The following is an 11514-nucleotide window of genomic DNA, read 5'->3' on the forward strand; positions in this document are numbered from 1 at the left end:
GCAGAGCTGCTTTCCAATGACCCCAAAGAGGAACCATGAGTGCTTTCTTCTGACCACTTTGAAGGCCTGCTCCTTGTTATATTCTTAAATTAAACTTTGACTTCAGCAGTTACTCAAAGGGTAACTATTCCATGCCTAGACGAATCTTGGCAAGGAAATTCAAAATTGGATGCAAAATTGGACAATTTAGAACCATTAAGGTTGGAAAAGACCTCCAAGATCAATTCCAACTGTCAACCCATCACCACCATATCCACTAAGCCATATCCCTACTTCTGAGGGTATACCACAGAGGTTCCTCGGTATCTTTCAAATTCAGGAAGATATAGCAGAACTGATGCAAGGCTCTGTCATTTTCTGTCCGCCAGGTATGGTGCTGGGGAGGCAGGGCACAGAGGCAGTGGAGGGGTGTGTGTGATCTCCCTGTTCTCCAGGCTACTGTTCAGATAAGTCACGCTTCCTGTACCTTTTCCCTAGATGAGCTCATAAGTGCAAATACTTGCAACTTCAAATGCGTCCATTCATTATTGAGTAGGAAAGGATAGCAGAGGGCTTCTGTCAGAGCTTGGAAAATATAAAAGAAGCCGTAAGTAATGTTAGTAAAAAGCAAGCTGTTACTAAGGGAAGAAAGGGAAGGTGGGAGGGACATATTTATTTATTCCTTCATTTATTCCTCTGAGACACAATTAAAACCTTAATGCATATTTTGGGGAAGGACTGTGTTCTCCCCTTTGTTTTATGTACCACCCTCAAAACGAATTATGAATTTGCAACAGAAGGAAGCTTTTAATCCCAGCTTTAGCTACTTGATTCAAAAGTTTGAGAAAAAATGACCCCATAGGACCCTGTTCTGCTCCCTGCATCAGCACCAGCCAGAAACATCTCTGATAACTGAAGGGTGACTGTGGTGCAAAGCCTGGTTTGAGTGGGGGGAGAATCGCGGCAGAATAGGGCAGAGATGTGCAAATGCAGCCGTGGGTCAGAGAGCAGCCCTCCAAAGACTGGCTGGTAACACTCAGAGTTGTTGCTACATGTCCGGAGGGAATGCCCTCTCCTTCAAAGACCTAATTCATTTTTCATGACAGTTTGGACTTGGCCTTTTTTTTTTTTTTTTCCCCTAGAAACTCGGAGGCGTGGTGGAACAAAACTGTTGGATGTGGTTTGTGTTAGCCCTCAGGTTGGGATATTTAGTAAGACATTGGTAATTAAAAGCCAGCTTTATATAGCAGATTCTTTTCATTTCTCTCCTTCAAATATAAAGAAGAACGAGGGCCAAGAGCTTCTAAGCCCAGAAAAAATGGGAAGTGCCTTTCTTCAGCCGAAAGAGTTCTTCTTTGACAACTCAAATGCATTTATACTTAATCTATTTAGCCAGATGAGCAGCCAGGACAGCCTAGAAATGCAAACTGCAACCACAGAGCCCTGAGACAATCTTCCTCTCCCTTTGATAAGACTGACACATCTCATCCTTGGCTTAAAATAACCATCATTGTGTTTCCAAACAGTGAGGGTTTGGAGAGTTTTAAATTCCCTGGACAGAGATGAAGTTTCCCATGCCCTGTAGGAGTTAATCATTTTTTATTAGGGAAGTTAATGTGGTATTGATTTTGTCTGGGGAGAAAAAATATACTGCCATATTGCAATACATGCGAAGGGCGAAAAGGTTTGACATAAAAGGAGATTAATACTTTTTATTCATTTTGAGAACAATTCCCATCAAATCTGTAATTGTCCTACACGGGAAGCTTTTTTCCTATGAGGTTAAACATTTTGCACTGTTCTTCTTGCAGCTACAAGTCTCTTTTTTTCCCTTTTTGAACACATACGTAAGAGAAGAGAAATGTTATTCCTTGCTATGAAGTGTTGCAGTTAGGTAGCAGCTGTGATGGTATCAGCCAATATGTTGCTTTTAATGATCTCACTCATACATTATGAATGAGGAATCTGAAAGGCAGGAAAACATGGCGTGCATAATCTTTAACTGTTCAGCTGCTAAAGAGCTTTCTACATGAAAGTTACAGTCCTTCTGACTTTCCTGTTTGCGAGAACAACTTGGCATCGTGCTTGGCTTTAGATCAATGTAAAATGGATACACGGTCCAACGGCAAGCCGTGTTAATGGGTTTTCATGTGTTCAAAAAAATCCAGCCTTTAGACTGTCAGCTTTGTTCCACCCCAATAAAATTAACTCATTAATTTCAGAGCAGTGATTTTGCCTGCCGGATCTCACGGTGGCAGGGGACATGCCATAAGTTCTGATGCGCATGCTTAGCAGATGATGGGGCTTTAGGGAGCAGTGCTAAGCTTGCAGCCTATTTTCAAAATGGCACCAGAAAAGGGTATTCTGAGGACTCTTTTTCATGGCTTTTCAATCAGCCATCAGCTCTTCACTATCCAGGGCTGGATTAACCCTGCTGAGGATGCTGAAACACAGCTGACCCTGATGGGGCTCTGCAGGGACTCCTCAGTCCCATGATCTCTGCTCAGCCAGATTCCACTTTGCCTACCAGACGTGCAATGTCCTCTCACTGCTCAGGGTTTCATCTTCACTCTCTTGTTCCCCTCCATCATTTATTCTCTCTTTGTGCCGGAGAAACGGGAACTGACTGTGCAGGCATCCCATAGGATGCTTTGGGCAACTGTGTGCAATCATTTGCTTCTTCCTCTCAGACCAAAAGGCCTGATACTTTAGCTCTAATCCCCTATAGACGAGAATCAGCCACAGACTTCTCTAATACTACAAGTAGCTGCTGCATGTACACCCTGTCCTTCCTGCCTTATCTGTGCTGGACATAGAGAGGAGATTCTTGCCTCTGCCTTAGAACAGCCTTTTGAAAACTGCGTCAGTCCCCACCACCTCCAGTCAGGCTCCTTGTCATTAGTCTCTAGGAGTGGTTTTGCTGGCTGAACGACACCAGGTCCTGCCCTACCACTCCGGTGCAGAAGCAAGTCACAAACACCAAGTTACAAGCTGATGCCCCTTCTTCTTCGTACAAATGGTTTTGCAGCAATATAAAGGATATTACCAATTTAACTTAGTCCCATCCAACTCACGATATTCCATGATTCTACGATTCTACGAAATTAGTCTCATTCTATCCAACCATTTTAGTAATACACTAAATATACTGGTATGTATTCCCTTTCCTTTATACAGTATTGCAACACTCTCCTTGCACAATGAAAAATCTGGAATATTCTTATTCATTTGCTTTCACTGCATGATAAAAGCACTTTCTGTCCTCCAGTTTGAGGGCCAACAGTGTTGGAGTACTGGGGTCATAGAGCTTGTTCCCATGCTCCTCTCATATCATTCCGCCAAGGGCAGTGGAGGTGAACACAGCAGAGGAGGAAGAGAAAAAAAGTGATCCCGCTGAAGAAAGAAGGATCTTGGAAGACCCTTCTGCAGCTTTTAAGAATTTTCTTTGTGTGAACTCATGTCAAATCAAAGCAGGAATCACAGGGAGAAACGGTGCAGCGAGTGCACTGCAGGATATGAAAGCTGATTGTGATTTCTCTTGCTAATTTTAGGAAACCATGACTTTACATGCATTTCTGGATTATATTTATATGCAAATATTTTAATATGGATGACATATCAAGAGAGGAGTGTTCACTGCCCTACTAACAGAAAAAAATGAACTTTTATGTCCGATTCAAGAGACTACTGTATAGAAGGCAGCTAGAAGGAGAAGCACAGAAATGTTGATTTTATCCCTTGTAGGCAGATATGCTGAGCCGTTCCTGTCTTCACAGCATGGCACGCACTCAAGAAGAAGAAGGAAAAAATAATGCAATCACCTCACTGCAGGGATCCCTTGTTCTTGGCATAAGGATTACTAAAGAAGAGATAGGAAGCACAATGCGCATAGGAAGAAGAAGGGCAGAAAAGCACCCCACTGTTCCCCCTGGGCTCTGCATGCGCCTGCAGAGCATTCTCACGTACATTGTGTAAGCACCTAAAGTAATATGTGGTATGGCTGGCTGTTTGCAAATGGCTGGGGGCTGCCAGGCTTCAGCAAGGCTGGGAAAATTGAGAGCTTCGATTGCCTCTATGTGCACATTTGCTGGGAAGATGTGTCCATGAGAGTGCCCAGTGCAATGCATAGGAATGTGAGGGTTCCAGTGCAAGGCCCCCATCTCCTGCAGCCAATATCAGATTGGCACAACAATCATGAGCCCTGGTGCCAGGTAGGCTGGGATGGGGCACCTAAGGTGTGGTTTGCTGAGAAGTGTGGCTGTACACAGAGCTGAGACCCAGCTCACAGCATGGGCAGACTTTGGGATGGTGGCAACATCTCTGCATCAAGCCAGGTTCAGTCCTTCCATGGAGGCAGAGGCACAAGTAGTCAGCGACTGCTACATTGGAAGTATCTGGCATCCAGGGTTTCTTCTGAGGTCACCTCTGACAGAGCATGAAAGATTAGGGCTATGCCTTTAAGAAATCCTCTCTTGGCCACAGCAGTTCATTCCTCCTTCAGGTTCTTTGCAGACGGGTCGCCTTATGGTCAGTGGCTATGATCCAAGGCGAGACATGATGAACTGTGACTGTTCTTCTTCCTATTTATCTTCACTATTCTTCCTTTTTTAAATATCATTTATTTAGATATTAATTTCTTAGGCTTTACTTTCCCATTTTTTGCTTCTTTATATTTAATGTCCATGACTTCTACAACTATGACCATATGCAGTCAAGGGGCTTCTTGTTATCCAGATTTTAGGACCTTAACCTGCATTTTTTGCAGCCTTCACTAACTACTATTGTAGTTAGATGCCATCAGAGAGAACCATTTGCCTACTTGTAGGCACCACGCTGATACTTACATATCAGGAACACACAGAATCATAGAATCATTTGAGTTAGGAAGGGACTCTTAAAAGCCATCTGATCCAACTCCCCTGCAATAAACAGGGACACCTAGAGCTTCATCAGGTGCTCAGAGCCCCACTCAGCCTGCCCTTTATCTACTCTTGAGAAAAAAATGATGTTAAGATCTTTAAATGAAAGGCACAGGCATTCAGGGTGGCTTTGCATACTGCTGCATGTTGTCCCATGTATTGTCCCTAAGGGCTGGGCAGTGTGGACTACTTCGCCCTGCTCTGCAGACTCCTTGTAGTGTAATGACATAATAACAAGGTCTGATGAAGTTTTCTCATTACCAGTAGATATCTGTGGGCTCTTTTGATGGCTGCAGTGCATTACAGTTCATCTAACTGCACTCTCTCCCGTTTACTTATGGTATTATCTTACATTCATTTTCCTTCACAGGGAATATAAAATATTTTCTCAGGCTGACAGACAAGGATTCATGCCCTGTTCTTTCAGTAATTTGGAAAATGAAAATATACTGCTCGCAGGGTGGGTTTTGTTTTGGACAGATCTATATTTTATCCTTTCATGTCAGAAGTGAGACAGATTAATGGTTTCTGGAATTTATTTCCAATACTGATTTTGTTTCCAAAGTTTTGAGAACAACGAGACAGATCTGCAGTCCTGTCCCCACTGGGAAAAGGAAGTGGCATCTGTTCCTGCTTTGTCCTCAGAGCTGCCAGCGAGGGTGTCTGGATCAGCCATCCATCCTTTGCCAGCGCATGTAGTCAGCCAGCAAACCAGGCCAGAGAGCCCTGTTCTGCTGATGCAAATGAGAATTGGCCTGGAAGTGCTCTAATACATGGGAAGGAGCCAATAGTCCCTCCGATTGTTGAGAGAGCAGAAGAGTTTTAAATCATCTTTATTCTGCTTGTCCTTGGGCGTTGTGCTAAGCAAAGCTCAGGCTTACCAACCTTGGCTTCCTGCTCTGGCCATCACTCTGATGTCTGTTGTGCTGGCTGTGCCTGTATCACACAGCAGGTAGGTGCAGCTTGTTGCTTTCTGTCCTGAACAGTGTTAAAATGCTAAGGCTCACATGGAGCCATACCTCCTTACATGTGAGCTACTGCTTCTGCCTGGACCTACTGTGAACAGAAAGTTCTGTGCTGAGACTTCTCAGTCCTTCCACGAACACTGTGATCGGCCCCAGGTTTCTGGAAGGCATGTTGTACAGTTTTCTAGACGTTGTTAATCCAGGATGGCAATTTTCCAGTTACATACGGCACAAAGTAGTCAATAGAGAGAATTAGAAATGCCACGGGTGTGTGCAGGGCTTCAGACAGGAGAGACCTGAGCATGCAGCTGAGCAGGGGATGGAGGCAGGGACCAAAGCTGTGCTGCCCGTGTCACAGATGCCACTCACCCTCCTCTCCCTGCTGACTTCAGTACATCACCGAAGCCAAATCAGATCAGCACGGTGCTTGCTGTAATGCAATTTTCAGTGTGAAGTGGAGCAGGAAGAATAGCATATCTGAACTCCAGAAGAAGCAGTTCACACTGACTTTCTGACACAACAGATGCCCAACACTCCCTCCTTCCCACAGCAATTTCTGCACCTCTCCTTAGTTTGTCGCTGAGCTGGAGCATATTTTGCAATCCAGACTTGATTTAAGCTCTTTGGGTGATGGTGAATTCACAACCTCCTGATCTAAATTGTTCTAATTAATTCGATGGTTAAGAATTTCTACCTTATCCTTTACCCGAATTTATTTCTCTTCAGCTTCCAGCTGCAAAATCTTATTATGCTGTTGTCAATGAGATTAAGGTTTCCTCTCCATGCAGGTACACAGGGTAGCATTAATCTCTCCTGTTTTAGACATCTGCAGTGTACATCCATATCTGCACTAATGGTTGGTGCTACATGTATGGTCAAAGGAGAGAAACGGAGTCTAATAGGATGCACGTTACACAGATGAGACAAACTACCCTTTAGAAGTGCCTTTTTCTTTCAGGATGGATGGGCAGCTCAGCTGCAGACAACAAAATTTAAGGAAGGTGAACTTCACAGACTGAACGTATTCACCACTTATTCTAGTGAAGCTGTTTGGGTCAAGTTATGGTTAAACCTACTGAAGAAAGAGCCCTCTGTGAAACTGACAGAAATGGCAGGCTTCAGGCATACTTCTTAGGAAAGCTCAGCCCTGTTCTTCACTCTGTATCAGCAGATGCTGGTTGGTGGCTGGAAATTGCTTCCATCTCACTGCAGAGTCTGCGCCACGTCCATTTGTCAGTGTAGTCCCATTTCAGCTTTCAGGCTTTATGCATGTGTAAATTACACTTGTTTCCAGCTCTCAGTGTTTCAGGGTTACCTGGAATTTATCTTGTTTCCCCACAAGTAGATTACATGGAAGAAGGAGTGTTGATTTCTAGAACTGAGCAAACTAATGAGCTGATATTTCTTTTTCGTCATCTGATCTGATTTTGAAATTATTTCTGCCTCAGCCCTGGAAGAGAACAGACTATCGGGGTCACATGCAAAGAGAGTTCAAAGCCCGGTTTTTAACTATATGGAGAAATGGGTTACAATCAATAAGATTCAACTTAAATTGATTTCCTATAGGGAAGAGTCTGCCCTATAATATCTGAAAGTCATTAGTCAATGTCTCTTTGAAGTATTGAATTTATTATGAAAACCCTGAAGAAATGCTATTTTAAATCCATGGAAGCTTATGTACTTACTGGATTATAGCTGTATATTAAATATAACGCTCCCCATCTAATGAATCACAGCAGCATTTTCACACTATCATTAGTCTGAATTTCTTCTTGGTCCTGCACACTCACACAAAAGGTACCTATAAAATGCCTTTCTGGCATTATGCCCACTTAATTATCATCTTGGAGATTATTATAATGGGAACAAGGGGATCTCCTTTGAGAGTACAAGGCCCATATAATAGCTTCTTTATCCATTAATGTTTAGGATCTTCCTTCTGATGTTCCAGATGTCTGGCAAAGGGTTCTGGGTTTGGGGTGTTTGCTGGGGCTTGTTGCACTTGCCTATCTGCCCAGCCATGGGATTTTCTGTCTCTGCATTACGTTTATATTTACTGTCTCACACAGGCAAACGTGTGACTCAGTGAATGTCCCTCACCTACATTTTGCTGTAGCATAAAGCACATAGCATCTCAGCTTGTGACTGCAGGCTACATCTACTGATTAAACCCACTGAGCGTGAGTAGTCCTGACAGCTCTATCAGTGGGATGTTTTATGGGGCTTCAGCCAGCCCAGCACAGAAGATAGCTGCTGGGATTTCTGCCTGGAGGCTGGTGGACAGGGCAGGGAGGTGTGATGCTGAAATCATATTTTAGGAGAGGGGAAGTCAGAAGGCAACACGTTGATGAGTCCTGGTTTTCCTGGGTGGGAGCCGTCCTCAGTCTCTCTTCAGGACAAATGATCCAGTAAGACCGAGGCTCACATATTACCTAATTTTGTCATATTCTCAGCCAGGATTTCTACTGATATTAGAGAGTAAACTTCTCTAGTAAATAAAAACACTGCAGTTCGAAAGCTCCTACAGGGTAAATCAGCAAATATTTGTTTTGCTGCTGATGAGACGTGGCCAGGTCCATTAACAGAGAAAGCAATTTATTCCCAAGAAATAAAACTACTGAATGATGAAATATTAATTTATATCACAGGCTTTGTGTCAAATAGATTGCTGTTCTGCTTATAGACCTGAAAAAATGGGTTCTTCTCTTGATCCTTTTAAAACTTTAGCAATGTTTTGAATTATTAGAGCATTGGTAGTTCTGGTTCATGAATTGAGGAATTAGGTTTTATTTTCTTTTCTTACCTTAACACCCTTAATAAACCAGAGTTTCATCTCCTACCTTATTTATTTGTTTAGGGGGTGGGGAGGTGAGGGCAGTTATGGGAAATGTTCAGAGCTATACAAGAGGAACTGGTCTCAGCGTGGAATGAGCTGGGCACACTCAGGCACACAACCAGAGAATAAATGCACTCTTTCTAATTACCTTGCAGTTTTTTCCCTCTTGGAGCATCTGAGCCAGGAGTTTCTGCGAAGTGTTAGAAACAGGGCAATTCCCAGCTGCATGTGAATTCCTGAACACGATTCTCTGTATGAGAGCGGAGCCTGCTCAGCCTGCTTGTGCACTGCAGCACTGCACAGAACTAGGTCTGCAAAGAAGGTGATGCTCTTTGATGGGACTGAGTCTGAGCTGCTAAACCCAAAGTTATTAGCTCTGCAAGCTCCAGCCTGCACAAGGATGGAAGTTTGGGTAGACACAAAGGAACCCACTATCTGCATGCTCTGTCGAGACTTTCCTAAGCAGCTGCTGTTGGACACCGGTGCAAGCAGAGTATTGAGTCAAACAATCCTTGGGCTGAGCAAAAGAATCCTCTCAAGTCCTGAACGTACTCTGAGAGATGTTGCTCATACCCCTGTCTGGAGTATGCAGGAGTTTGTCCTCCTCTTTAAATACAGATCTGAAAGTTTCTCCCCTCTACTTTTATTCTTCCTTTTCAGGGTTGTTTTCTGCCACAGGTTACAAACTAATGCAGAATTACAGACATGCTGATACTACTCCGAAAAAGCAATGAAGCTGTATTAAGATATAGAGTGGCACATCAACACTACCAGGCTGAAAATTTGGATCGTTGTGGTCAGATATGGAAAAAATAAATCCCAGAAAAGGGATGAACCATTTTGCTGGTGTCCTGGAGAACCAAGACATTCAATATGGGAAAAAAAAACCCTTCACAGCTACTTCTCCCACCCCAAAGGCCTCTTCAGACTGTTTTTGCTCATGTACTTGGTTTTTAATGAACAGAGTGCTGAAATGGCTGTTATTCTGAAACAAAATCTCTCCCACAGTGGGCTCTGAAAGTCTGAGCACTCCTGTACAGATCCATCCATATCAGCGATCAGAGGTGCCACACAAAGAGAGCGTACAAAGCTCCTGGGGAAGGGCAGGGAAGGGCTAAGAAGTAATATCATCCAAATGGGATAAGTTTGCTGTTCATTACTTACTCTTGTTTAAAAGGTTGATGTTGTCCAATCAGGGCAGAAGCAGCAGTACCCCAAGAAACGTCTGTAGCAATCACATCTTGATGAAAAGTGCTTATAAAACCATCAAATAAAGAAAAATGTGCACAAGCTCTAAAGGCTGGAGGGCTCCCTCCTCCTCTCGGTGTGCAGTTTGAAGCAAGTTTTGAAACCTTCTGCAGTTATTTCAGAACAAGCAATATATTAATTTTCATTTTGGGAGTTCTTGTTTTTGTGTTTGTTTGTTTTTACTTTTTTCTCATGCTTTTAAAATTAAATCCAGGAACAGAACTGTCATTACAAAATGTAAAATTCAATATTTTCCATCTTAAACACATTGAAACAAAATAAAAGCTCTCTTTTTCAGATCAATGGGACTCGTTCTTCTATATTAAAATGGTTTTGCATATTCAAAATGAATGTACAAGTAATTTGCCTGATGCAAGAAATATTTCTAGTAGTAAATATTTGCCTGAAAATTTTTCTCCACTCATTAAATAAAGGTTTTTCAATAGTGAACAGAAGATAAGGCTATTCCCCAAAGCCTAAACATTTTTACATATGAATGCAGACAGTGGTTCACTAGGGCAAACAGTGGATGTTAATGTACTCTTGCTAGGAAAAACAACATTTTAGACTTTTTTTTTTTTTAAGTATGATGAATTTTCATCCTATTATATTGAGAGTTTCAAAAATCAGTGGGAAACTGAATATTTCCACCAACTATTATTAAGGGTTTCTGACTTTACTGTTTGTGAAGGCTCCGATGGGAAAAGAATGGAAAAAACTGGGAATTATAAAAACTAGTGCTGATAAGGGAGGAAGAGGAATGGAGATGAGGTGCTTGGTGGGACTCATGTCTGGTGAAGTATTTCTGAATCAAAATGTTTTATTTGCATTCAGACTTTGTATTTCATGTTTGAAAACAAAACAAAAATATGCAATGCAGTGGGGAATTGCAGATCTCTTCCTTGAGAAAAGTTAGCTCTCTCCATGCTCACATGCCTTGCTAAAACAGCACATCTAAATGTAATGCAAGAAAATAACATATTGATTTTGCCTTTAAATGTTATAATACACAATCTGTTGTTTCAGGAAAGGTTAATTGTGTTGCCCAAAAGAGAAACATGCTATTATATTCTAAGCTATTCCTTTACATAATGAAAGAACATTTAAAAGGTATTACTGTGGGCCACGAAAGAACATAGGAGAGACTAACTATTAACTTGGCATACAACATGAGGAGAAACAGGCTTCTGTGCTTATTGGAGGGCCAGCTTTTCCAAACATGGCTTAAAAGATCATTTATTTGTATATGTGCCAAAGGCATCTTCAGCCCCCTCACTTGTCACCCACCTCTGCTTTCCTGCATACAAATGAATTTCTCTACCTCCTTGCAGTGGTAGTAGCACTTAATGTGGAGTGAGGCAGAGACATTCAAGTAAAGAAAAGGAGTTCTGCAGTTCACTTTGCCATGGTCAGTGATGTTGCATGCCAATCTGTGCCACCCATTCAATGATGCTCTGCTGCACCCTACATTTGGCAGGTGCTACCACTCTATGGTTACCTCCTGCAAGGTATGTTCTTTAGCCCCATCAAATAAATCCCCATATGTTATCTCATGGAGAGAGGCAGG

The sequence above is a fragment of the Meleagris gallopavo genome, chromosome 5 (assembly GCF_000146605.3).
Source record: "Meleagris gallopavo isolate NT-WF06-2002-E0010 breed Aviagen turkey brand Nicholas breeding stock chromosome 5, Turkey_5.1, whole genome shotgun sequence".
In the NCBI taxonomy this organism is placed as follows: Eukaryota; Metazoa; Chordata; class Aves; order Galliformes; family Phasianidae; genus Meleagris; species Meleagris gallopavo.